Genomic DNA, 24,930 nt, shown 5'->3' on the forward strand with positions numbered 1-24,930 from the left:
TAGTGGTAATTGACTTCGTGGTGCTTCCGTGTTTGACATGCAGTGTGTGATCAGTTAAGCAACATGCGTAGACAACACGGTTTTTCTAGCGGTAATGATTTTGTAACCGGTCTGGAGCTGTGCATGTGACAGTGACATATAATACCGTTTTACTCGAATGTAACGCGAGTTTCTTTTTCTAGATTTTTGCAACCTAAAGTCGACCCTCGCGTTACAATCGAATACCGGAATTCAATTTTTTCTTCCTGGACGTAATTAAAAGACACCCCTGGCGTTACAATCGTGGTCATGTTACAATCGAGTAAATGCAGTATGTGTATAATGACGGCGCGATGCTTGCGCAACCTAAGCTGTCATGCGCTTTAACTTTTTCAAAGCCAGTTTCAAATAAAAGATCTGTGATGTTTTTCCAGAGCGCCAGCACATGTACATCGGTGGAAAGCAAGGCCGAAGGGAGTCAACTATGCTCTGGACAATATTTTTCAGTTATCAAAGACATTTTTTATTGTGGCATTTGTGAATACAATACCGGCTATCTCGACGCTTCTTTTTCCTCGTTTGATGATCGCGCACGGCGGCATGGTTGTTAGTAGCCACTTGTATTTGTTTGTATGCCCAAGTGTTTCCGGCCGTGCCCGACAGGGCGGCGCACCCTATCCGCGGCAACTCCAGCACTGGTTCCCCATATGTGGTTTTGCCTGCGTTAATATCATCATCAAGGCGCTCGTAGAACAAGAGGGAGCACCCTTCTCTTGCTCGCGAGAACGGTTCTGCCATTTCCGTTCTCTCAGCAGCCATCAGAGCTGCATTGCACTTTCTTCCGCTCGATTGCCCCGTCCGCCCGCTCTGTGTCGCAGCGCTGGCCACTCAACAAGCACTGACCAACCATGGTGAGTAAGAAGCTTATTCAGCCGTGGATTCTACAGTGGAATGTCCGCTCAATCCGCTGCCGTCACGCCGAACTGGCTCTTCAACTGCGGCGCGAGTATGACGTTCTGCTACTTCAGGAGACTTATACCCGTGCCGGAACGCTTGACTTACCCGGCTTCGTTGCATACCGCAGCACCACCAAGTGTGAACTCGCTGCGTGTTGTGCAGTTCGGTGCAATGTCGCCTCTCATCTGTCCGGTCAGTCCCGTACGTCTGTTTACGTGCGCGTTGACCTTCCTCATGCTGCGGTCGAAATCGAAGGCATCCTATGTGACGGACTTGAGGCGGTGGCCCTCACGGTGCGCATTGGAGGTATGGATACCAGCGTTGCGAGCGTCTACGTGCGTACGGCGCGATTCTCCGCGCGCTGGGACTCCGACTTCCTGTGCCGCCTCGCAGAATGCCTCAACGGGGTGCGGTAATATGCGGGGACTTTAAAGGGGTACTGACACGAATATTTTCAGTTGTTTTTTTGCGCCAAACGAAAGGTCAAGCCCTCGAGAGCCTAGAAAAGGTAGTGCTAAGCGCGAGTGCGCCTTGAAAAAGTAATTACAGTATGTTCTTAAAATTTAGTTTCGGTTCCTACTGTACCCTGACGTCACAACACGGTATGAGCTTCTCGTCACGTGCTCGCACAATATACAGTGACGTTTCCACGGCATCTCCGCACCGTGGCTCCGTTGGTGACGCACAAGCGGCCATCTTGGAAGTTTTGGTACCTGACGTCGTCACAACTAGCCAGACTGCTGCGTGAAGTCCCCAGAATTTGTACTGTAGCCTGACGTCAAACTAGTGTCGATGTCAGTAGGTGCGCCATGAAAAAACTGACTTTAATATCAAATTAAAATACCTTATCAGCATTCGCCGAGCTTCCCACTTGCTCGGTGCCGTCTCGGCATACAGAAGATTTGTATGGCAGAGTAAACTCGCCTCCGAAAAAAGGTGTCAGTACCCCTTTAATTCCCATCATTCACCCTGGGGCTGCACCCTCATTGACCACCGTGGCCGTGACCTCGCCACCATTCCCAGAGCCGGACTCGTTGTTTTGAACATTGGGAAACCCACGTACATGCACCGAGGTGTTAATACCAGTGCCATCGACTTGTCCCTCGTTGCTGGCGATTGGACCTACGAGTGGAATTGTGCCCCAGACTCACAGGGCTCTCCTCCGATCATTACACTATATCGATTAGCCCTCATCTGTTCAACACACGGTGCAGCAGGTCGTACAGTGTGGTGAAGTGGCCGCGCTTCAGGGAACTGTGTGCTGCTGTGCCAGTCTCTGCCGACTTCTTCGCTTCACTGGCCGAGTGCTCCTCTGCGGCTACCATTCGCTTCACCGTACCTGCGAAGACCCTCGTACCTGACATCGGGCTACTGAACCTCCGTGCTGCGCGTCGCGGGGCGCAATGTGTAGCGGTCCGCTCGCGGAAACCTGAGCATGGGACCGTCTAAATCGCATAGACGCCGTCTGCCGTAGATATACGAAACGCCGTCGGACCAGAGTTGGGGGAGCCTCTGCTACTCAATTGATGACCCCCGCAAGCACGCCCGCACCTCGCACATCTTCTCGGCTGTCCTACGACCGAGAGCGCCTCGCTGTCCGGCCTTGTCTGTCGCCGTTGCGATGCGGACCTCCATCGAACAGCTGGCTGAGCTCCTTGCAGATCTATTCGCCTCTCCTGCTCTCCCGCAACCACTGCAGGGGCTTCCCCCCCCCCCCCTCTCCCGGCTCGTAATAGACCGGCACTCTATGCTCCTCAAAGGTATTTCCCCTCCGAAGGCATCCTAATCGAGATTCGGGTTCTCTGCTCGGCATGATTCACCCTCGCCGAACTGACGGCGGTCGTCAACAGCCGCAAGCGCCGATCAGCCCCCGGAGCGGACGCGATTACATATCAGCTACTGCGGAACATTGACCATTTCATGCTTCCCCGACTGGTGGAGGCCTACAACCGTGTTTGGCGATCCGGACAGCTTCCTCTCCAGTGGAAATAATCCCTTGTTGTTCCGATACTCAAGCCTCGGAAACCGGCGAGCGTCTTACCGCCGTTTCCCTCACCTCGGCCGCAGGGAAGGCAATGGAAGCCATGGCGCTTCGGCGCCTTCGTTGGATCACCACTGCCACAGACGCCTTACCACCTGAGCAGAGCGGCTTTTTGCCGGGCCGCTGCACCACCGATTCACTTGCTGACGTGATCGCGACCCTCGAGGAGGCCCAATTCCGTGGCAAAGTCAGATATCTGGTCCTACTAGACGTCAGAAGCGCCTTCGACTGTCTCCCCAACGCATCAATTATAGACGCTCTACGTGAAATTGGTGTGTGCGGGCGAATGCTCGCTTACGTGGAGGGCTTCCTCGGCGGTCGTTCTTTTCGCGTTCGTGTAGGCTCTGCGACCAGCTACCCTCGCCCAGTGACAAGCGGGTTCCCCAAGGCAGCGTAATGAGGCCCTTTCTTTTTAATCTTGTGCTGTCCAAGCTCCCGGAGTACGTGCCCATTGACACGGCGTGCGAGGTCCGCGCGGATATTTATGCCAACGACATCGCCCTGATCGCCAGCGGCCCCAACTACTGTCGAGCGGCTCACGTTACGTCGCTTCAGCGTACAATCGACGCCGTGGACGCGTTCCTCGGTGGAACTGGACGCGCCCTTGCCGCTTCCAAAATTAAACGGAGGCGCTCTTAGTTCATCCACGTGCATCGGCCCGTTTCGACACACCCAATCCCTCTTTGCGCGGATTCCCAATCCCGTTGAGCACGAGGGCCCGCTACCTGGGCGTCGTCATTGATCACCGGCTCCTCTGGCGGCCGGCGGTCAACAACCTGCGCAAGACCACCCAACCGCAAAGTGGTGAGCGCTGCTCGCAGTCTCCTTACACGAGGACAGGGCCGTGCCCCGGCGCTTGCACTGCGTGTATACAACGCGGTGGCATCGGCAAAAGCACTCTATAGATTTCCATCAGAACGCAAACCGTTGCAGAGCACGTTCACGGAGCGAGAAGGAAAGAGTGACTGCGGCGGACCGTGGCCCCACGAGTGCGGCCGACCCTCATGTACCGCAGCAAACAAAACCTGCCAGGCTTGCAAAAAAAAAAAAAAAAGCGCGGTCTCTTTGCTGCAGTCAGCAGGGGAAGGAGCCAACACCGAGACACAGCACATAGATAAGTGGAGCAGAGGTCAGATTCGAACGACCAGGCCTTTGCAATACAATGGGTCAACGGCAACACTCCATGAATAATGGTGTCCCTCAATGATCACAAAAACGTTGAACTCATCGTGGACACAGGAGCGACGGTGAACATCACCAGCCCAGAGACATACGATGCTATGCCAAATAAAGCAACCTTGAGTCGCGCAATGCCAAAAGTGTTTGCCTATGGATCGAAAAAACTGAGCTCCCCTTACTGGGCAAAATCACGGGCCAAATATACAAGTGCACCAAGGTACAAGACACCATGGTGGTCCCAAGCACGCCAAGTGAGCGCCTACTATGTTTCAAATCAGCTGAAGCCCTTAGACTCGTATCCATCGTCTCAGGGCTGGGCAAAGATATTTTAAAATTGTATCCCGATACGATACAAGATACTCAGGCTAGAAGTATTTGAGATACGGATACAAGATACTACAACACTGATTGTATCCGATATGATACATTCTAATTGTATCTTAAGATACTTCGATACATTCGCAAATTTGTTATTATATATCTATATAATGTAGCATTAAATGCCTATGCACGAAAATGTTCGCTTGAAAATGTATTAACTGCGGCCAATTTTGTTTCATTTGAATGAATGTCTGTCAGTATCGCAAAAGTTTTCTACTTCTTGCTCAAGGTATATTAGTTTCATTCCGAAACAACTTATTGGCGTTGCTTTAGCAGCTTAACGTGACAGCTCTTCGTACCGTTCGATAATAGAGGTTTTTGCTTGTCGCTTTTGTAATTGATGGGAGTCGCTGCTCTGCTTGCCGACCAGCTGCGGGTTGCCATGTAATCATAAGAACTTCAATAAGAAGCCTCTGCACGATAGCGCAAATACCACTGTGGAGTTCTGCCTTGCCCGTACACGCATTACGGTTTTCGCAATAAAGGATCACCGGACAGGTGTACGTCACCAAGGACATGTGCCGCCCAGCCACTATTCAGACGTATTGTAGTACAGTGGAAAAAGTGCCACAGGACACCGCCGCTATTCAGACTACTGCAACTTATAGCTCAGATGACCTGGTGATTAGTAACAGTAAATGAATTTAGGGAAGCATAAACAAGGAAAACAAATACATCTAAGTGAAACAAGAAAGCGGTTGCGTATCTATCACAGCGAATAAGCATAGAGACACGATACAGACAACACCCCCAAGAGCTAAGAATAACTGTTGCATTTGACATCCCAAAACCACGATATGATTATGCGAGACGCTGTAATAGAGGGCTCCGGAAATTCTGACACGTGGATTTCTAAAACCTAAATATAAGCAGACAGGCCTCTAGCATTTTCTCTCCATCGGAATGCGGCCGCCGCTACCTTCGGGGCACCCCTTATAATAGCTATGAGAATTAAATTCAGCGCATGCGGAAAATAGCATAAAACGGCCCGTTGGTACGCTCATGAGAAACACGGTGCATTTGGTAAAACAATGTTTCCCGAATACCTTTGCTAACATATTTAAAATGGCTCCTAATAATATGTGTTATTAGTGTGGAAACTCTATTTCGCTATTTTACTTAGTAGTAAGCAGAATCTTTGTTACTATATGCACCAGACATGTCCGAATTATTATATATTTGCTCTCAACATCGCCTCCACACGACAGTAAATTCCAGGGGAATATTAATATATAAACAGTAGCAGAAAGGACACAGACAGTTAAAAGTAAGAATAAAGCAGAGCGCTTACTTTGGCAGTACGTTAAAGGCATATTCTAGTAAGCAGACCAGAAAAAAAACTACATAGAATCATATGTAATGTATGGGATGGAAAAGAAGAACAGCTAAGAAAGAACTTGTGCTAACAATCAAATTATGATTCTAAGAACTCTCTGAATAAAAACGCCAGGCCTGCGCTGAAACCGCAGCACAGTCACAGCGAAAGCTGGAAGAGCGGCGTTTCTAGAGCCCGTTAAGCTCTCTTGGGGCTACAATACAAGTACACTAGAAATGAAGGAAAGATTACTTTTAAGGGCTCGTTTTTGTTTGTCACACACAATATTAATGTCCGTTAGTTCTCATAAGTACACTAGAAAGGTACCCACTACGCCATAAATCACAATTTTTGTGAAGTTGGAAAGCACCTACTAAGCCATTATTCGTCATTCTGCGGAGAAGCGAGGCACCAGCTACACGTCTGTAAGGCATTATGTGCACTTTGTTGACGCGACGACTGATGATGAAGAATTATGGCTCAGCCCTTTGTAATGGGTTGGAATCTTTAAACGGCCCACCAGTTATGTAATTTGCATTGGGTGACGCCCGGTCGCTATTTCCCTCTCCCGTCATGCTGTATAACATACGTTGACGTGGGAGAGAGACGGGGGGGGGGGGAAGAACTTTACTGATACCCCGAGGAAATGGATCATGCGCTTATGGGCTTCCTCTGCAACCAATACAAGTGCACTTGCGAGGAACCCACTACGCTATAAATCATTGTAATTTTACTCAGACCCCGAGGAAGTGGATTATGCCCTTATGGGCTTCCTTGGCAACCAATACAAGTGCACTTGCGAGGAACCCACTACGCTATAAATCATTGTAATTTTTGAGAAGTAAGGCAGCAGGCACTGTGCCATTTTTCGTCATTCTACGGAGAGCGTTGGTACCTGCTAAACGCATGTAAGGCATTAGGCGCACTTTGTTGATGCTGTGCCTGATGACGATGAAGAATTATGGCAGAGCCCTTTGTAATCGGTTGGAAGCATTCAACAACCTACTCGTTGCGCAATTCACATTGTTTGACGCCTGGTTACAGAATTCGCGTTGTGCGACGCTTGGTGCTTATTTTACTCTTCTACCACGCTATATTGCATATGCTAATGTGGTTCCTTCCCGACATGAAGCCTGTATAGGACCTTTTTGCAAAGCAGTTTCAAACACCGGCATGGCTCAGAGGTTGAATACTGGGTTCCCACGCGGAGGGCCCAGGTTCGAACCTCGTTCCATCCTGGAATCTTTTTTCTTATTTCGTTTTTTTTTCTTATTTCGAGCGATACTGGTTACGGACACCGGCGGCGGCGGACAACTACGGCGCCAAAAACGGCCGGTCAAATGATCTCATAACAGCTTTCGCTGTAAAAGAAAAAGAGACATACGCCAAGACAGCTGTTGTTAGATGAACGCTTGTTCTGTTAGAAACAGCATCAGTACCAGTGGTTTTATAGCTGTTGTAATATTATTTGCCTGTAAGTTAATCTTAGTGCATGTTAGTCAAACTTACATTCACGAGATCCTTCAAATCGCCGATGTGTGAAAGTCACCAGACGCAAAGCCACCCCCCATGTTTACATTCTTCAGACTTCGTAACGAAGCACCACGCAAGATAAACTTCGATAATGGCGCTCGTGTAGTCGTCTTGTCTTCTTGTGTCCCGTCCATTTGCGCTCAATCTATTACAGAATGAACCAACACGCCCAACAGAGCATTTTAGTGACACTACAGCGGCATCACAATGTGTGCGAAAGACGCCGCGTGCATTGGGGTGCGCGGTACAGGACAGTTGCTAAGTGCCAGGTGTCACGGCACTGACACAACCAAAATGAAGAAGCGATAAAACAAAAGATCGGCTGGGCGTACGTTCGCGCGCTTGTCTATCGAAATCACGCGAGCACCACGACTTGACTCCGCTCCACCAATAGGGACACTCACAGGTCATCGCTTATCCTCGCTGGAAACCTCTGGTGGAAAGATAAAATAATGTCACGGCCTTTAGTTTTATTCTGGTGACTTAGTGGCAGCAGTATCAGCATGAGAAGCGGCGTTCAGCCAACGTTTATTGTTTCTCGCAGTGGTGGTGCGAACGCAGTATCTTGTATCTTTAGATACACGATACATTCTTCATTGTATCGGAAATACAGATACTGATACACGTCTTGCGAGACGTATCGCGATACAGATACAAGATACCCAAAGAGTATCTAAGATAGTATCTAAGATACATGTATCTTCGATACTGCCCAGCACTGCATCGTCTACAAAATCTCGTCCTTTCAAAGCGTTCTAGACTAGCATCCCAGACTATTTGAAGGACTGGGGAAGCTTCACGTATTGAAGTGAAGTTACACACAGACAAGTCTGTCCCATCAGTAGCACAAAAGCTGAGACCCATCTCATTCAGCATCCGAGATACAGTCACGAGATGTTGAACAGCCTGAAGGACTTGACGTAATCGAGAAGGCAACTGGCCCCGCCACATGGGTGTATCCGATTGATGTGGTACCAAAACCACACTCACCTGGTGTTGTACGATTGTGTGCGGACATGCGTCGCGCCCATGAAGCGATAACAAGAGAACGCCATGCGTCTCCAAAATTAGAAGATCTTGTCACTAGCCTGACTGGTGCATCAGTCTTCTCAAAACTTGACCTGAATAACGGCTGTCACCAACTGGTGCTACATGAAGAGTCAAGGTACATCACAAAATTCACAAGACCTGTCGGACTATACGGCTAGAAGCGCCTGAATGTGGGAATCAATGCTGCAGCAGAATTATTCCAAAACACAGACAGGTTACTGCATGCATCCCAGGAGTCATCAACATTAGTAACGACATGGTATATGGCGAGACCGTAGAAGAGAACTGCTGTCATAAGATGGTACTGCGACGTCTTGACAGCTGTGGACTACACTCAACCATAAGAAAGGTTGCTTCTCCCAGTCTGAACTGATATTCTTTGGTTGTTTTTTTTTTTTTTTGCATTGGACCATTTTTTGCTCATCCCGAAAAAGTTTTCGTACAGTTTACCCCACATAACAAATGCACTCCCTAGCTTTGCTTCAGTACTTCAAAAAAAAAAAAAAAAGAAGTTGTATTCATTACACTATACGGTAAATTGTTTTTCTAACACTAGCCTTGCCCGACGCTGCTACCACTCTTGCCGACAGAGATGACGCCATGATTACATCTCCCGTCACATTCGCAGAGCTTCAGCTTCTCAGCTGCTCGTCCGAGATTCGCCAGCTTTGATTTACGCAAGTACAGGCCCGTTTTTCACTACGGCACATGCTTCACAGATAGCAAGGTACGTGCATATCGTCGCTGCGCTACCCTCCGACATCGCCGATGGCGCAGACTTCTTGCGGGTATGCCTTACTTGGTGAACACTGCTCAAACGAGAGCCATGCTTCCAAGTTTGCGCGAACTCTTTTGGCAACCGCATAGTAGGGACGGGACGCATGGTACTAGGCGGGCTCCGTCGATATGAGTCTCCATCGGCTAGCTGCGCTCGATGACCGCATCTGCGACTGCTCGTCTTTGGCACAGCTAACTATCCCCGCTGCTTAAGTCTCAGAGGCAGGACATCGACTCTCGTGCCTGGAGGAAGCTGTCGGCCGCCTTGACAGTGAACTTGACAAGCTGACGACATGCGGCAATGCTGACGACCAACCTCGGGGCAGCCGTTCCGCTCCACAGTCTCGCCGCAGTGAACATACAGACTCACTGCGGCAATCGTGCTGGTACCGCCGTCGCTCAGCCCTGTTCGTGGTCGGGAATTGAACCGGCTATTCGGGTACTTAGCACTACCTTCAGAAACTTTTGCAGTACCTGAAGGGATGACAACGTGATATTGTCTGGACGCCCTTTGTGGCCACACTAGAGCAAAGATGACGAGGAGGCTTGCTTAAGGATGTAGCAACTCGCAACTCCAGAAAACGCTTTGTGTGCTGGCAACACTGGTCAAAAAAACAAAGATGGCTACGACTAACAGGGTCAGCGCGGCACTTTCGCTTGGCGCTGTGTTGACGTTTCTAGATTGTGGCGTTGGATCGCGTTGTTTCGTCGAAGGTGAAACGGTGCTGGCTGCAGATCACCTTATTTTAATTGGCATAAAGACTTTCACTGGCGAAACAGCGGAGATAATTGCGCTGTGCGTACAAACATCGAGCCTCTTCGGTGAGCCGCATCAGATTTTCTTTAAGCTGAAGAACCTGTCGAGCGAGCCCGAAGTTGAAGAAGGCAAGTGCTCGTGTGTAGCGGGCTTCTCCGAAAGGTGCAAGCACTTGTGCGCGGCATTGCTGCACTGCTACAGGTAAGGCCTTCACTGTTTTCGAGGTAACTGCGCCGCGACTCGTGTTGCAGATTGCATGTATCCCATTGAGTTCCGTTGTCCCGTCAAAATCAGAACACGCATGCTGTTCACTTGATTACAGAATGGAGCTATGTCTGGGACATTGTATCTCGGGGTAAAGAAAATCGTAGTTTCGCTTGGAAGTAGGAGTGCACCTTTCTCTTCGTTCGCCTATCCATGTTATAAGGTTTGTAATAAATAAGGGCGTGTGCGTCGGAAGACTCGCTTGTTCGTTTGGCAGTACGCAGTAATCGAAGCAGGGCCCGGGCTTGGGAACACAGCAGACGCTTGCATCACGCAAAGTTCTCAAACCCCCGTGCGAGACATCAGTTTCAACGAAACGCTACGCTATTTTAGCAGATCCATGTTTTTCTGATCACTTACTAAATGGAAAATTTATGTGAATGGGCCTGGAAATGCATGAACGAGTTGGCTAAAATATAACTAAAGTAATCTGTGCTTGGTTCATTCTGGTGAAATTTTGCCTTTAAAAGCTTTGTAATTTGCTAGTACTAAATAAGTTGAGTTACAGAAAAGTCAGTGTGCCATTTGTATATTGCCTATTTTTATATTTTTTAAATTCATATTTCTAACATGGCTTGAACAACAAATGCTCGTGACGGAAATCCGCACAATTTTTTTATAGATGGCCAGCTTAGTTAAAGCTGCAGCAGGCGTCTTTAAAAAAAGAACACCTCATGAAACACTGAATTATGTCAGTAACAAATGAGTGTTGGCTGAGTGAACTTCTTTTGCAGTACTATGTAAAACAGAATTGCCATTTTCAGAGCTGGCCTGCAGTCTCTTCAGCACTTGAGCTGCACAGACTTGGAGTGTTCGTGGGCAACAAAAAAGAAAGATGTTCAGCGCTCCTATGCCCTAGTGCCACTGCAAGAATTTTGTCACGTGAAGGGAGGCCTTCTAACTGCCGTGATCTCTGCGGATCAGTTGCGGAAAATTGGTGAGCAGCTCCGCAAGGCTGCTCAAGTCTGCGATTGAGACCCACAGGTAAGGTGCTCACTCCATTTCGGCAATATAAAGGCTGAAAATAAGACTGAAGTCATAATGAAGTAGTTATGTGCTACCCCCCCCCCCCCAGTCCCAGTCAGCCCCACATCTTTAATCAGTCGGACATGTCCAGTCATTGTTTAATGTGCAGGGTTATGGAAATGCAAGTTTTTTATAGTAGTGGCAGCCGGGGAGACGTTTTATGGAAGGAACCGTGTACTTCCCACCTGTCCCCCAGAACGCCATGAACCAAAGGCAGGTCATTCTGAGCATCACGTCATTGTTTCATTTGCCTTTATGCGTGCATTGCGAAGCTTTTTTTGTTTTGGACTTGTCCGAATGGGGGGGGGGGGGGAGGCACTACTGCGAAACTTTGCCCCCCCCCCCCCCTAATGGAGAACCCTGCGCACGCCTATGCACACATCCACACGTGGATATACTCAAGACCACTACCCACAAGTGAGTAGTTCTGCAAAGTAGAATTGAGGTTGTTGGATGGACACAAAGATGAAGGTGGTTAAACTTGTCTCAGGCTGAGTAGTGGGAAGCTGTCTGAACAAGGTGGCTTGTCCTCCTCCTCCTGAAGTGCTGGCTCCAGAGATACTTGAATGTTTGTTGTGCAATCAAGGGTGGCACGCAAGAACGAACAGTCAGTCAGTCAGTCAGTCAATGAACTTTATTTATAAATTGTCCTGTCCTGAGGAGCCGATTCCCCTCAAGAGGGAGGGTCGGCTGCGGGCCGCACCCACGTGGGGACAGGAAGAGCGAGCCCCTCCGCCAAAGTGCGGGCCCTCTGGACAGCCCGGATTTGAACCTGCCGGTCCGAGCTGGTAATTGCCGTCCTCCAGACGTCCTCTGTGCTGAGATTCTCGCAATCGCGCAGCGCCGTGCATTGCCAGAGCATGAGATTACAAAGAAGTTGTGCAGAATTTTCTTTGTGTAAAACTTGCTAGGATTGAGGCTTGGGCTAGTGTTCATGTTTGCAAAAGGAGGAGAAACGGTGCTAAATTTTGAGGTTACACAAGAGAAGACAAAGGAGAGCAATGGTGCTGATGTACATCTGAGTTTTATTTTTTGACATTGAGCACATTTATAATGTGGCAGTTATAAAATAAGAAAGAAAACAATACAACATGATTGGCGCCTATCCCTCTCGTCACCCTAAATAGCGCCTGAGTGGACGAAGGCAATGTAGCCAGAATGGCGCTCACTAACACGCACAAAAATACACAACCAATTGGGTGTGGGAACGCCCGCTATCATAGCTCAGTTGGTAGAGCACGAGACGCGCAAGTTGAAGGTTGTGGGTTCGGGCCGCACCAACGGCAAAGGTGTTTTTTCGTCCACTTTGATTCACTTCAACTTGTGTCATAATTATGACACTGTTGTTAAAAACAACAAATGATGTCCCCTTGCGTTGGCTTAACTGTCTGGTGGATTCAGATTTGTTCATGTCACATTAAAACTGCGCTGAGTGCTTTATGGCAATTAGTTATACTAAGTTCTCAGAGCGAAAAATAAATGAAAAAGCTCACTTCTTTGTTAGACAAAACCTATGATGCCAAGGGAGGCATAAGGGAGATCATTTGAAGTCTTTAATTGTAGTGTAGTAATTATGACATACATGGAAAGTGACAACTCGATCTGCTGCCTGAAGGGACTGAACCTACAATCTTCGGCTAATGCATTCGATGCTCTACCGATTGAGTTACAGTGGGAGTCATTGCCCCATACACAACCACTTTACCGAACATCTGTGCGGGTAAATCTGTGCGTGTTAGCCAGCAAAGCTCGAAGCATGACGGCGAGTGTGGAACTATTTTTTGCCAGTTGGCGTCGCATAGCACATGCTCTTTTTACAGACACAACTAAGAATACACACCTGTAGCCTATTATGTGCACTGTCATAGTTTTGAGAGCTGACTCTCAAATATTGAACATTGAAAAGCAAAGTGGTATACCTTTGCCAATTTTAGTCTTCATAGCCAACTTGCCAAATGGTCACAAGTTATCACACTGGTGCATGTAGTAACCTCTTTTTGTACTTTTATGGCTAAATGTTCCTTTGGCACTGTGCTTCTCAGCTATGTTTATAATGAATGCTATTAATTGCCAATCTACTGAAAGATTGACGTTAGAATTTGCATGCAGAAAACGGCGACGTCAGATTCAAGCCATGCCGTGTGCTTCAGCGGCACCACCGCCAAGTGGTAAGACCTGATAGTACATGCTTTCTAATAATAGGTAACACTATAGCTTTCCATGTCCTTCCTATTGCGAAATTTTTGTCTGATGATTTCATGAGTTTAGTAGTAGTCTTACTCCATTAACATTTCAGCTTTTACAACATACAATATCTCGAAATGGGTCAAGTTGTTGCATAAATGCTAGTTCTTTATAAAAGACTAACATCAAAATTTCTTTGTATCTTTGTATTTATGCTCGCAAGCCTCTTTGCCTGCCACCGCTACTAGAGCTTCTGAGGAGGGAATATGCAAAATTTTGACCCGCTTAATGTTAGTTTATTATCATTCCTGATCATAAACTAACAAGAAAATTTCTTTATGTTTATTCGGGCGAGTCTTCTTGCCAGCCACCGCTCCTAGAGCTTCTGAAGAGAGAGATGAAGCAGCTGCAGGGCAGGGAACCAGAGGATGTCATGGCTTTCCTATGCGATGCGTATGGGCCGGAGAGTGCAAGGCATGCCATCGAGCTTCGGACCCGCAACCAGGCATCATCGCCTGCCTGGCACCAGTACAGAAATGGATTGGTGACGGCAAGCATTGCCCACGGTTGCATGACAAAAGCGAGAACATTCCTCCCGTCAAAGAAGAATGTGACGATTGATCCATTCCTCAAAGTGATCACCCAAAAAGCACAAGTCCGCACAACTGCCATGCGTGAAGGAGCAGAAAAGGAGGCGATAGCACGGGATACTTACAAGCAATGAATGGAAGCTCAGGGACATGAGTTGACCATCCAGACTGTGGGACTCGTTTCACACCCCGAGTTTCCCTTCATTGCTTGTTCTCATGATGGTATTGTTTCCTTTTTTTGCAGATGTTGTCAAGGTAAAGAAATACTTTTAGAAATTATGTGTCCACAAAAGCTGGAAAACTCATTCTTAGACTTTCACCGCTTGGAGCCAAAACGAGAGTACATGACACAGCTTCAGGTACAGATGGGAGTTTGTGGGAAAATGCAGGCAGATTTTTTTGTCTACAATGCCCCTTTGTTCTGCAGCACAACGGTAGATTTTGACAGCAGCATCTTTGAGGGCTTCAAGGATACAATAGTGCAAATTTACAAAACAAAGGTACTTGGCGAGCTTGTGACCAGGGTTGGGGGCTTGTAGGCAAGCCATTGTCAGTTAAGGCCTGTGCTGCAGAACGAGGCTTTTAATGATGGTAGGGGTGTGCAAGTATCCGAAATTTCACATACAATTCAAATAATTTGTGTAGCTTAATTGATTTGCAATTTCACTATTTGAAAATTTTTTTGATTAACTTTCGTTTGATTATGAGGTACAAGAGGTTTCATTAGGGCCTTTAAAGAGAAAGAAATCCTGCACTAATGTTGTTCTTGTGTACGTCTTGGTGTAGTTCTAAATCCTGCGCTTAGTGCAGCTCCGCTACCGTGAAACCTGAGGAAGTGTGTAGCATGGACAATTCAGCGATTCCCAAGGCGTTTGCCACCGCCTCATCAGTTGCGCACTTGCCTAGGCAGTGGTGGTGCCCTCTCGTGTGGCACCGGTATCAGCCACTTGTTTTAGAAGCGTTTTTCGTGATTTTAGGTAAACTATTGTGATTGCTACTGTGTTATTTCTGTAGTTTATATTATTTTAGACATTGTTAGCTTATCTTGAACTGGTTTTGAGCATTGTTAGCCTTGTTTTAGGCCTGTATTGACCACTGCATCACCATGTGACATGAGACAGTGGATGGACGACAAGCCGGGCCCCTAAAATGTTACACACTTGGAAGTTGTGCACATAAGAACCATTCCAGATGCTGCTGGAAAGCCACAGTTGTTGTGAAGGGGCACTGGTTTCAGAGACTATATTGGTCTTGTTGACGTAGGTAACCCAACCGCAGTTCTATATTGCAGACACATCAACTGTACCAAAGAAAGATTGTCCCTTGGTGTCTATAAAAAGCGGTGAGGGGCAAATACAGACGCTGATAGGCTAGTCATCCCTGCAACCACTGTCATTACGTTATCTAGCTGTCCTACCATTCTCCATGGAACTCTTGTAGACAACATTTTGAAAATTTTCGTGCGCTGAATGACGCTCAACGTGCACCGTTGCTGATGCTATTTTCTGAGTACGTACAGCATCACCTTTTGTCATTTGTTGCCCTTTCTTTAAAAGTGGCCGAATTAGTTCAATTAGCCTTTCTGCACAACAGTCATCAATGAGGAAGCCATGGTCTGCCATCACTGCATCTGACACAGGATCCAGGTTATCAAGGAGCTTACTTTGCTCAAAAATAGTTTTGTCTGAGGTACGACCACCATAACCTTGTGTAACATGAGCAATCACACCACCCGGTGTTACAGTGATCATGTATTTGCATGTGAATGTCTTCTTATACACAGAATAGCACCTCAGTGCACACTGAAGGCAATTTGGCTGGGGAACAGGTATTTCTGTACAGTCTACAATGATTCTAACATTACTGAATTGTCTGAAGTGAGTTGGCATGTTTTCCACGATCTCTTCTTTCGATGGCAGCCTTACAACCGATGACAATATTTGAGCAAGAATTCAAATGTTTGTGCTATGGTATTGGTGCATTTCGTGAGGGAGCATCCAAAATGTGTTTAAGGAATGTGTTTGAGATGTTGTGTTTTAACTTGATCAGGGTTAGTACAATTCTTTCTTCAGCTGTCAGGCGGCTCCTGCCATGTACTTTCTGCACCTGAAGGTAACATCCAACCAGGCTTTCCAGTAATTCCATGGATGGGAGTCCTGTGTATGACGTAATGTTGGTGTCGTCTAAGGTGTCCACAAATTTGTGTGTAAGTGCCCCTGTGTGTACTTGAGAAGCCTTGTCCTGTCTTGATAGAGCACTGCCACCAAGAGCCATTTCAATAAGCACACTTGTGGCGTCTTCTTCTTCTGCAGTGGCTTCTGCTTTATGGCTGTCACATGAAACGTGAGGATAAATCAACCACACACACACTGACGTTATTCGCAGAAGGCTAGAGCAAGTGGGGTTACGACATACTGGTCGACATTTAGGCTTTTAATTTATTAGGTGTTAGACAAGGGGCCAAATTTACTCATGAAACTGAGCACATTCTGTTCACCTGTGTTGGTAAAGCTCCCATTTTGCTAGATGAAGGCCCATGTGCACTGTCATCTTGAAAACTGGGTACAGCACTTGGCAGTGGTTGGGCATCATCCTGATTTCAATAAAACAAACAATGCTCGCTGCATGCATCAAATAGCTTACACTTGTCACCAGATCTCTGCTACAGAAGGTCAGATTATTTTTTGCATTTCCATGAGGTTGAGTAAACTTTGCTCACCTGCGCAGGTAAGTCACCCATTTTAAGATGCGAAGGCTCGTTGTGGGAACTGTCGCCTCAAAATCTTGACACAGCACTTGCCTTTGGTTCCTCATTATCCTGAGTTATAAATAAAACAAACAAAAAGCACTTGCTGCATTCATAAAATAATACATTTACAGGTGAATGAATCTCTGCTACATATATTTAGGCTACTTTACACTTACCTCTGCTGACCGCCGTGTCCTCCTTTCTAATCATTCTGCGCTGAGCTGTTGGAGGCGGGCTGCTTTTTCGGCATCATGTACAGATGACTGTGGCAGATTTTGACTTGGGACAGCAGTCCGCTTTAGTCGTCTTCTTACACATGGGAAGTCTGAAATTATTCATATTATATTGCCCAACTTAACTTCGTTTTACAGACAAAAAGGCAAATACTGAAAGCATGCAATTTACATGTGAATGAGCCGTGCTGCATTTAGAAGCAAGGTTTGCGTGAGTAGTGAGAGCCATTGGCGTAGCCGGGGGGGAGCGGGGGGTAACCCTCTTTCCACCCTTCGAAACTTCATGCATATATGTACACGCACATTACACACGCACGAATAACGTACCTAAGTGGTAGTGATCCCCACCCCACCCCCCAAAATATGCCTGGCTACGCCCCCAGTGAAAGTATTTATAAATTTGAGAAGTGAATAACTAATTAAAGTAAATTAATTAATTCAATTAACCATGTTAGGTTTCCAGAAATTAGCGACGTTTATTCAGTGGTATCTTGATAATTGCATCACTCTGAAACAAGCCTATTCTAACATAAGTTGCGCTGCACTGTGTTGGAAAGGAACCAAGCGGTGCTGGCACAAGTTGAACGCCCGGTAAGCTTTTTGCTCTTAAATTTCTTCCGAGCTGACAAACCAAAACAGGCAGTGCGCCGCGTTAATTAGAACACGGCATCGCCTGTAGACACCGCAGAGAAAACGCAGGCGTAACCACTGTACCTTTGTCCATTATAAATATATTTCAGGTTTCACTACTACAGTGCGCGCAGACGAAAGGTACGTCAATGACAGGGGCGTAGCGAGAAGATTTTTCAGGGTGGTCCAACCATTGTTTATCTATGTTCGTGCGTGTGTTTGCATAGCCGCGTGTATTACACACACGCAAAATCGAAAATTTTCGGAGGTGGGAGCGGTTTGACCCCGCCGCCTACTACAGTGGTCTGCCAGAATATTACTGCAGCTTAATTTCAGAATGAGCAGCATTACGACGACTTGTGCAGAAAATAAGTATAAGCGAAAAATACACTCACACATATAACGCAACTAATGTACTAAAGCGTTTTCGTATATAGACGAAACTATACTCCGCTCTATGAGAAGCCCGAATATTAAAAAAACACGCACATGCTAAATAATGGTGTGCTCACCTGGGAGAATGAAGTCGTCTCGAGCGAAGTGATTAGAACAAACCACCATAGTGCCGGTTACCTTCTTTCCAATGCGTAAGTTTCTGATGGACGCCGTTCTCCGTTGCACGTCGTCTGCATCCTTCGGGAAGTGATGGAACGATACGTTGCCACCTTTCCACCGCGATGCCACGCATTGTGGCACACAGCAATGTTCTTTGGAGATCGCTTTCTTCTTTTTCGGGCTCGCGCGCGGCGGCATGGCGAAAATAAAGGAACTATGCGGCCGCTATCCCGATGCGCGCAACGTGATACCTATCTCCTTTCAAGGTTGACCCTGTTAGGGCCGTTTCCAGGCGCGCCCGCTAGGTGGCGAGCGCTCAGTTGGAATCGCGAATAGCTCCATCAAGTCACGCTGTCTGCGTAGAAAAATTACATTCAAGTTTCTCTCTCTGTTTCTGCATGCATCGCAAGCTCGTTGGCCTGTGGACCTTATACAAATTAAAATGTGAGGGTAGTCGTTAGGGCGCGTCTGGTCGCAATCGCCTTGAAATTGTGACTGCTATCGTTTAAAAGGTGGGAGCTCCTTAGGGACGCGACACGGAATGAACGCGGGGCGGCTACCGGGGTCGCTCTTTGAACCCCACCAGATTGGCTCTGCGGTTGCCGCCTCGGACGCTCATTGGTGTACCCGGCAGGTTTCCATCACTTTTTGCCCTTGTCAACCATTCCTTTCTCCATGCCACAGACCTTGCGACAAGAAAGCACATCATCAGCCGATGTCATCTCTAGGCAAATGATTCTGATATGTGGTGTTTAATAGCACAAGGGCCAGTAAGGGCCGGACAGTGCCAAGAACCGTTACAATATGTGAGAAATACTGCCCGCAACGGAAAACAATGCACCAAAGTCATGCTCAGTTCCGTTAGATGGACGTTTCTCTATGTAGACAGATGGGATATAGAGACATGGAAGGACGTGTTGCCCATGAGATGCTTTTACAAAATTCTTTGCTATAGTCGAGAACACGAGAGGCAGGTCGTGTCGCATCCAACAAATGGATCCTCGCCACTTGTGTCAATGCAACCTGACAGACACACGGCAATCATGTCAACCAGCTCGCTCTCATTGGTACATGCAATTGCGACCTCAGGTACGGGCGAGTAGTGGTTGCGTTTAGTGACGTCAGGTCGGCAACAGTGAAACTGGCTGCAGTAGTTGCGGTGCTGCCCAGCGGCCGGAGCTGGGTGCAGTTTGTCAAAAGCTTCAGTGAACGAAGCTGACAAATCAATGGAGTCTTCCACCAACGCTCCATGTCGCCTTCGGGCAGCATTGAAAGCGGGAAAAGCGAACTTGCCATGACGAGTGCGTTATGAACAAGAATGGTTCATGACTTTTCTTTGTTAAGAATTTCAAACCGAAGAGCTTACAGAACAGTGACAAAGCTGAGGCTCATGTCGACTCCAACCATAACAAGGATGAGACTATAGTAATTATGAAAAGAATGCCTTGCGAATTCGGCTTTAACGAAGTATTTATTTGCTATTTGGGAGCCTTTACGACAAACAGAAGAGGAGTGCAACACTATGGAACCTTGTTACAGGAGATGAAGGGACGAGAGGTTTGCCTTTATCAAGCGCACCTAGGAGGTTCACGCTTTGTTGATTATGGAGATGACCATGATACAACGCTGACCGTGCTTTGTGCCACTGTTTCACTCTTGCGTGCAGCCGATTGCAAGTTTGGCGACAACACTTGCATCCCCCAGAAGAGTGATGGCAAGGCTTGTTTTGGAACTCATTTTGGAGCTATGTAGCACAATGCAGTAGTCGCTGCAATTTGCTGTTTTACTTTGTGATATTCCTCACCTTATAAAGTGCAAAGGAACCATTTGCATCACAAGTGTGGCATGATAGGGTGAATACAATGTTTTTACTTACCTTTGACCTCTAAGCAAGTCTCAAGGAGTGATTTATGTAATAAGACACCTTTTTTGATCTCACTTTTTTTTTAAGTGCAGATCGATGAACACTAAATCGACTTTAACAACTACGAAAAACTGTAAGTAGAGGGCAAAGAACAGCCCCGGGTCGTAATGGAATTGAGAAAATAGCATGTATGCCCGGACAATCTGCGGAATATGAATGTGAGACTGGCAGAGACTGGCGGTCTCTGCCAGTGTCACGTTACTTCTATGTTCTTTGAACATAGATATCATCTGGAGTTATATGCGCCGAAACCAGACGTGTCAAACATGGTAATGCCTTTAGGAAGGTGATCATAATGACAACAGTACAACGCAAAATGTTCAATGAAAACATTCATTCCGCAAGTGGTTCAGTTCACCTGAGCCTCCATGTATCTTGCTCTTTCTTAGCCACTACCCGACACAACCAGCAAGAACAAGTTGTGTTCACAAATATGTATTAAGATTCAGAGGCCTGTGTACTGCGCATTTTCAGCACACATTAAGGAACCCCAGATGGTCGAAATTGTCCAGAGCCCTCCACTACAGCATCCCTCATTGCCCGAGTTGCTTTGGGACGTTGAACTCCATCAACCAGCCACCAACTTTTAAAGGGACAGGCTAAGCAAAAATATTGAGAAAAGTCAATTTTTTTTTCTTTTTGCGCAATTTGAAATCTGCGGCCTTTTCTGAACCAGAATCAGTCGTTTGTTCCAGCTCGACTTCTTTTTGTCTGAAAATGACATATTTCGAAACCTCTGCGGCGGCCTGCCACGCCCCTAAATGAAGGGGACTAATTTTTTGACAAGTTTAGTGGGAATGAGATTCGGTCTGACAACAAGTGCTTCATCAGCCGGGGAGCGCATTTTGCCGGTCAAACCGCTTCGCCCACGTGACTATTGCAAGGACGTCACCGTCTACGTCACTGACGACGTGTAACGTTATTTTCGGGCCAATGCCTGCTGGGCGCGTTTTTCAGGCTTTCCATGCGAAGCCAAGTCAAGGACAAGCGCAGAGCTGCGGCTACAAATCTCATGCGCCGAATATCTCTCGTTTAGTTGTCTTTTGTTTGCACTCACATTCAATCCCCCACCACCACCCCCAAGAAAACGAAAAAAAAAAAAAAACGGATGTCTGATCGCGCCCCAGAACTTGTGATTTGTTGTTGCGTAGATACGTCTACACTTCAACTGATCGCGCATCAGTAGGGCGTTGTTAACGGACATCATGACCACGTGGCCGCTATGGAAGAAGGCCGCAGTGACGAAGAAGCTGCAGTCCTCCGCCGTTATGTCGAGAATCTACAGAGTACCGGAGATTGCTGGACGGGGATGCTGAAAACCAACGATGCGCTGCAGAAGATGGAGCATGAGCTTTTAACTTTAGGCGTCTCGTTCAAGACGGCTTCTTCAAAGCACCACGGCGAACACTGTCAGGGTGAGTGATCATGTAGAGAATCCACGTTAATGTGATCTCAGCATAGATATCAGCTGTAAATAAAAGCTTCCCTGTTGTGGAGCGGCTTTTAGGCGTCCTTGTCTTATCTTTAGCGCAACTTGGGCTGTGCTCATAGGAAAAAAAGGGGGAAAAGACAAGCTGGAAAAGATGACAAAAAGTAATGGGCACTGTGGGAAACAGCAAGAACTACAGGGCAGTGGAAGAACAGAGTGTGTGTGTGTGTGTGTGTATATATATATATATATATATATATATATATATATATATACACACACACACTCATGGCTACTGCAAGTGCTGCAAGGAAACAATTAACTTGGAAATTCCAGCATCATGCCTCAACTTCAGCCATCATCGGCGACTCCCAATAAAAGTACCTCTTCAACCATTTTGACCCTCGTTGAACGAACACGCCAATCTTCGTGTCTCAGTGTGGACTGTTGGAGCAAGAAACCGTTTCACTGCTTGACTTCATTCCACGTACGGTGACAACTTTGGTGTTACACGTGGACACCAACGACATTGGATCCTCACCAGCCGCGGTCGTTTTCCAAAAGTACAGGGACATGGTGACAGGAATCATGGAATTCCGTCCGGAAATAATGAAAATTGTGGCCACCTTGGTGCTGGCCAGGGCCCCAGACCGCCGTCGCGCATGCCTCAACCGGCCCTCCAGCATACGCTTCAACAGGGAAGCAGGCCGCTTCAACCACCTGCTTCGAGCGCACTGTCGTTGAAGTAGCAAGTTGTTTTTTATCGACCATGCCTTGGAATGGTTTCCTCCTGGCCGGGTACATGCAGCCGATAGTGTCCATCCGAGCTTTGAAGGTGTTGCCCACATTGCTAGCCGCCTGAGGTGCCTGCTTTTGCGAAATGCGGTGAGGTCGCCGCCAACCTGGCTGGATCATGCGCCCTTGGGTCTCCCTAGTTTTCCGAGTCAACATTTCCCGTCCCGTGGCTATTTCCCCAACATCCACGAAGCAAACGGGACCCGCAGCCGACGACCATCGCAACGAGCGCCGACGGGGGCCCCGCATGGCCCTAGGAGCAACAGCCCCTACGACACAACTCGGGGCCACAGCGGAGGCTGCCGGTGGCATTGCTTCCCCACGCAGGGATTGACTGACCAACACATCCGGTATGACCCGCTCCAGCACATGTTGGTCTCGCGAATTTATGGCCTTAAGAAAGACAACTGATAAGCGCGTGAGATTTCAAATGCATGCTTCAAACCTACAAACCTATATTTCATCGGGCTTCACACCAAAGGGTCTAAGAGTTCAACTAAAACCTGCAATGAGTACCTTTAACAAAAATGAACAGGAGCAGTGGAGCAATATCTTAAAAGATGCATCTCTTAAGCTTACGTGGGTCGGAATAGAGCACAACACATGTAGGGCGGCGGAGCTTCAAAAGGAAGAACAGGCGCGGCTAAATCACTCGAGTTTGACGCAGTTAGAAACTGAAGAGCTTGTCAAATACGAAGAGTAAAAGCGATGTACGATTCAGGGCAAAAAGGAAAGGAAATTGAAGCGTGATGGCGCGTGGCCGACATGGAACAGTCCCGCCAGTAATCCTTCCTCAAAGTATATAAATCAAACTGAAACCTCCCGTGAATCTCCACAGAATAACACCGATGTCACCAATGTGGTTAACCTGTCTAGTGAACCTTTGACACCTGCGCAAATAAAGCTGCTATCAAAAGGTCTAACCTTCTGTCTCGCCTCTGGAAGAATTGACGAATTTCAGCTGTACCAAGATTTGGACAACTTTGTCAGAACATTGCATCTAAAAGAATATTTTCATGACGAAGCAGCACACAAGCAAATCAATTCTCCGATAAATCATGGAATCTAAGTGAGCAACGGGACAAATATTTAGACATGTACATTTCAGCCGTACAGGAATATCAAAAACACCGACCCATTCGCAACAATCTGTCCAGGGAGGAACGGGAGGGTTTACGCAGCTTAAGTGACAGCCAGAGCATTGTTGTCAAATCGGCCGTTAAGAGTGGCGCTGTGGTTGTGCATGACAGGACTGACTACATAAAGGCAGGGCTTCGCCAACTGGCAGATCAATATTTTTACAAAGAACTCCCTTGTGATCCCACAGAGGAACATGACAGAGAAATTAAAGGGGTACTGACACAAAATTTCGCGGCCGAGATAGCCTGCTGGATCGATTGCCGTGTACGTGCGTGTACCATCTGCAAAATATCGACAGTGAATAAAGCTTCGAAGGTATTTTATATGAATTTTGAAGTTCGCGAGCGCGATCCAGCATTATAGGCCGCACCTGGTGCATTGACACCCTCGGAGGTGACCCGAGGTGACCCCCCTACTTCCCATACGTAAACGTTTCAGCCGGTACAAGTTGTGATGACGTCGTAGCCGCCATTTCTGTTTTCACGCACTTCCCGACGAATCGCTCCTCGCCAGCGGGTCAAACCTGAAGTGATTCGCCACGTCGAAAATTCCTACCATCCCTGCCGCAAGAAAATTGTCGCCATCAGACGACGACGAGCCCGACGACGAGAGACCGCGCGGAAAGGCGTCACTGTTCTGTGTGCTCACGTGACCGAGCGTTTCACTCGGTAGGTGGTGATAGTTGCACCCGGCGGCTTGCCGTTTTTGGAGCTCTGTCAAACCGAAACTGAGGCTGTGTCGGTAATGAGGAGCTTGTAATTAATTATCTGTCGCGCGCTGCAGCAAACGATGTGCCGTGTTATGACTAACAGGCCCCCAGCAACACATTGCAGCAAAAAAACGCGGGGCGAAAATTTTTGTGACAGGACTCCTTTAAAGCTTCATTAACCTCATTATATAAAAGCGGTAAGATAACGCATCTTATTCTTAAAATGATGTCACCGGGCAACTCCTCTCCTGGCCGCTCCTATTTACTGCCTAAAATTCCCAAGATTAACAATCCCAGCCGACCTATAGTTTCTAGCAATGGCACCGCTCCTAAAAAAATCTCTAGTTTCATCAATTCTCTCATTAGGCACATCCCAGAAACATTTCCATCATATGTCAAAGATACCAGCCACTTCCTTCGAGAAGTCTCAAATGTTGTTGTACCGCTAGGAAGCTATTTGGTCACCATGGATGTCTCATCGCTGATCACTAACATTCCCCGCACCGAAGGAATCGCCACCACAATTGCAGCCTATGGAAAAAGTAAATCGACAAGCGAGTGCGATGAAAGCGCTTTAGAGGTGCTCCTCAATCTTGTACTCAAACATAATACAAGGCAGACGCCGGCCTCTGTGTGGACTGAAGGCACTCGGCGTCCTCTTTATGTCGCAGTATCTGCTTTACTCACTGGTTAAAAGTGAGTGAGGGGATTAAATAATGGTTATGCCGAAGAT

At 47.3% G+C, this 24,930-nt stretch overlaps 1 pseudogene; it reads right to left on the bottom strand.

Annotated features, from left to right (window-relative positions):
- Positions 1–1,900: 1,900 nt before the first annotated feature.
- LOC125757817 (uncharacterized) lies at positions 1,901–15,922 on the bottom strand (annotated as a pseudogene).
- Positions 15,923–24,930: the final 9,008 nt, after the last annotated feature.

This window comes from Rhipicephalus sanguineus, chromosome 3 (genome assembly GCF_013339695.2).
Source record: "Rhipicephalus sanguineus isolate Rsan-2018 chromosome 3, BIME_Rsan_1.4, whole genome shotgun sequence".
NCBI lineage: Eukaryota > Metazoa > Arthropoda > Arachnida > Ixodida > Ixodidae > Rhipicephalus > Rhipicephalus sanguineus.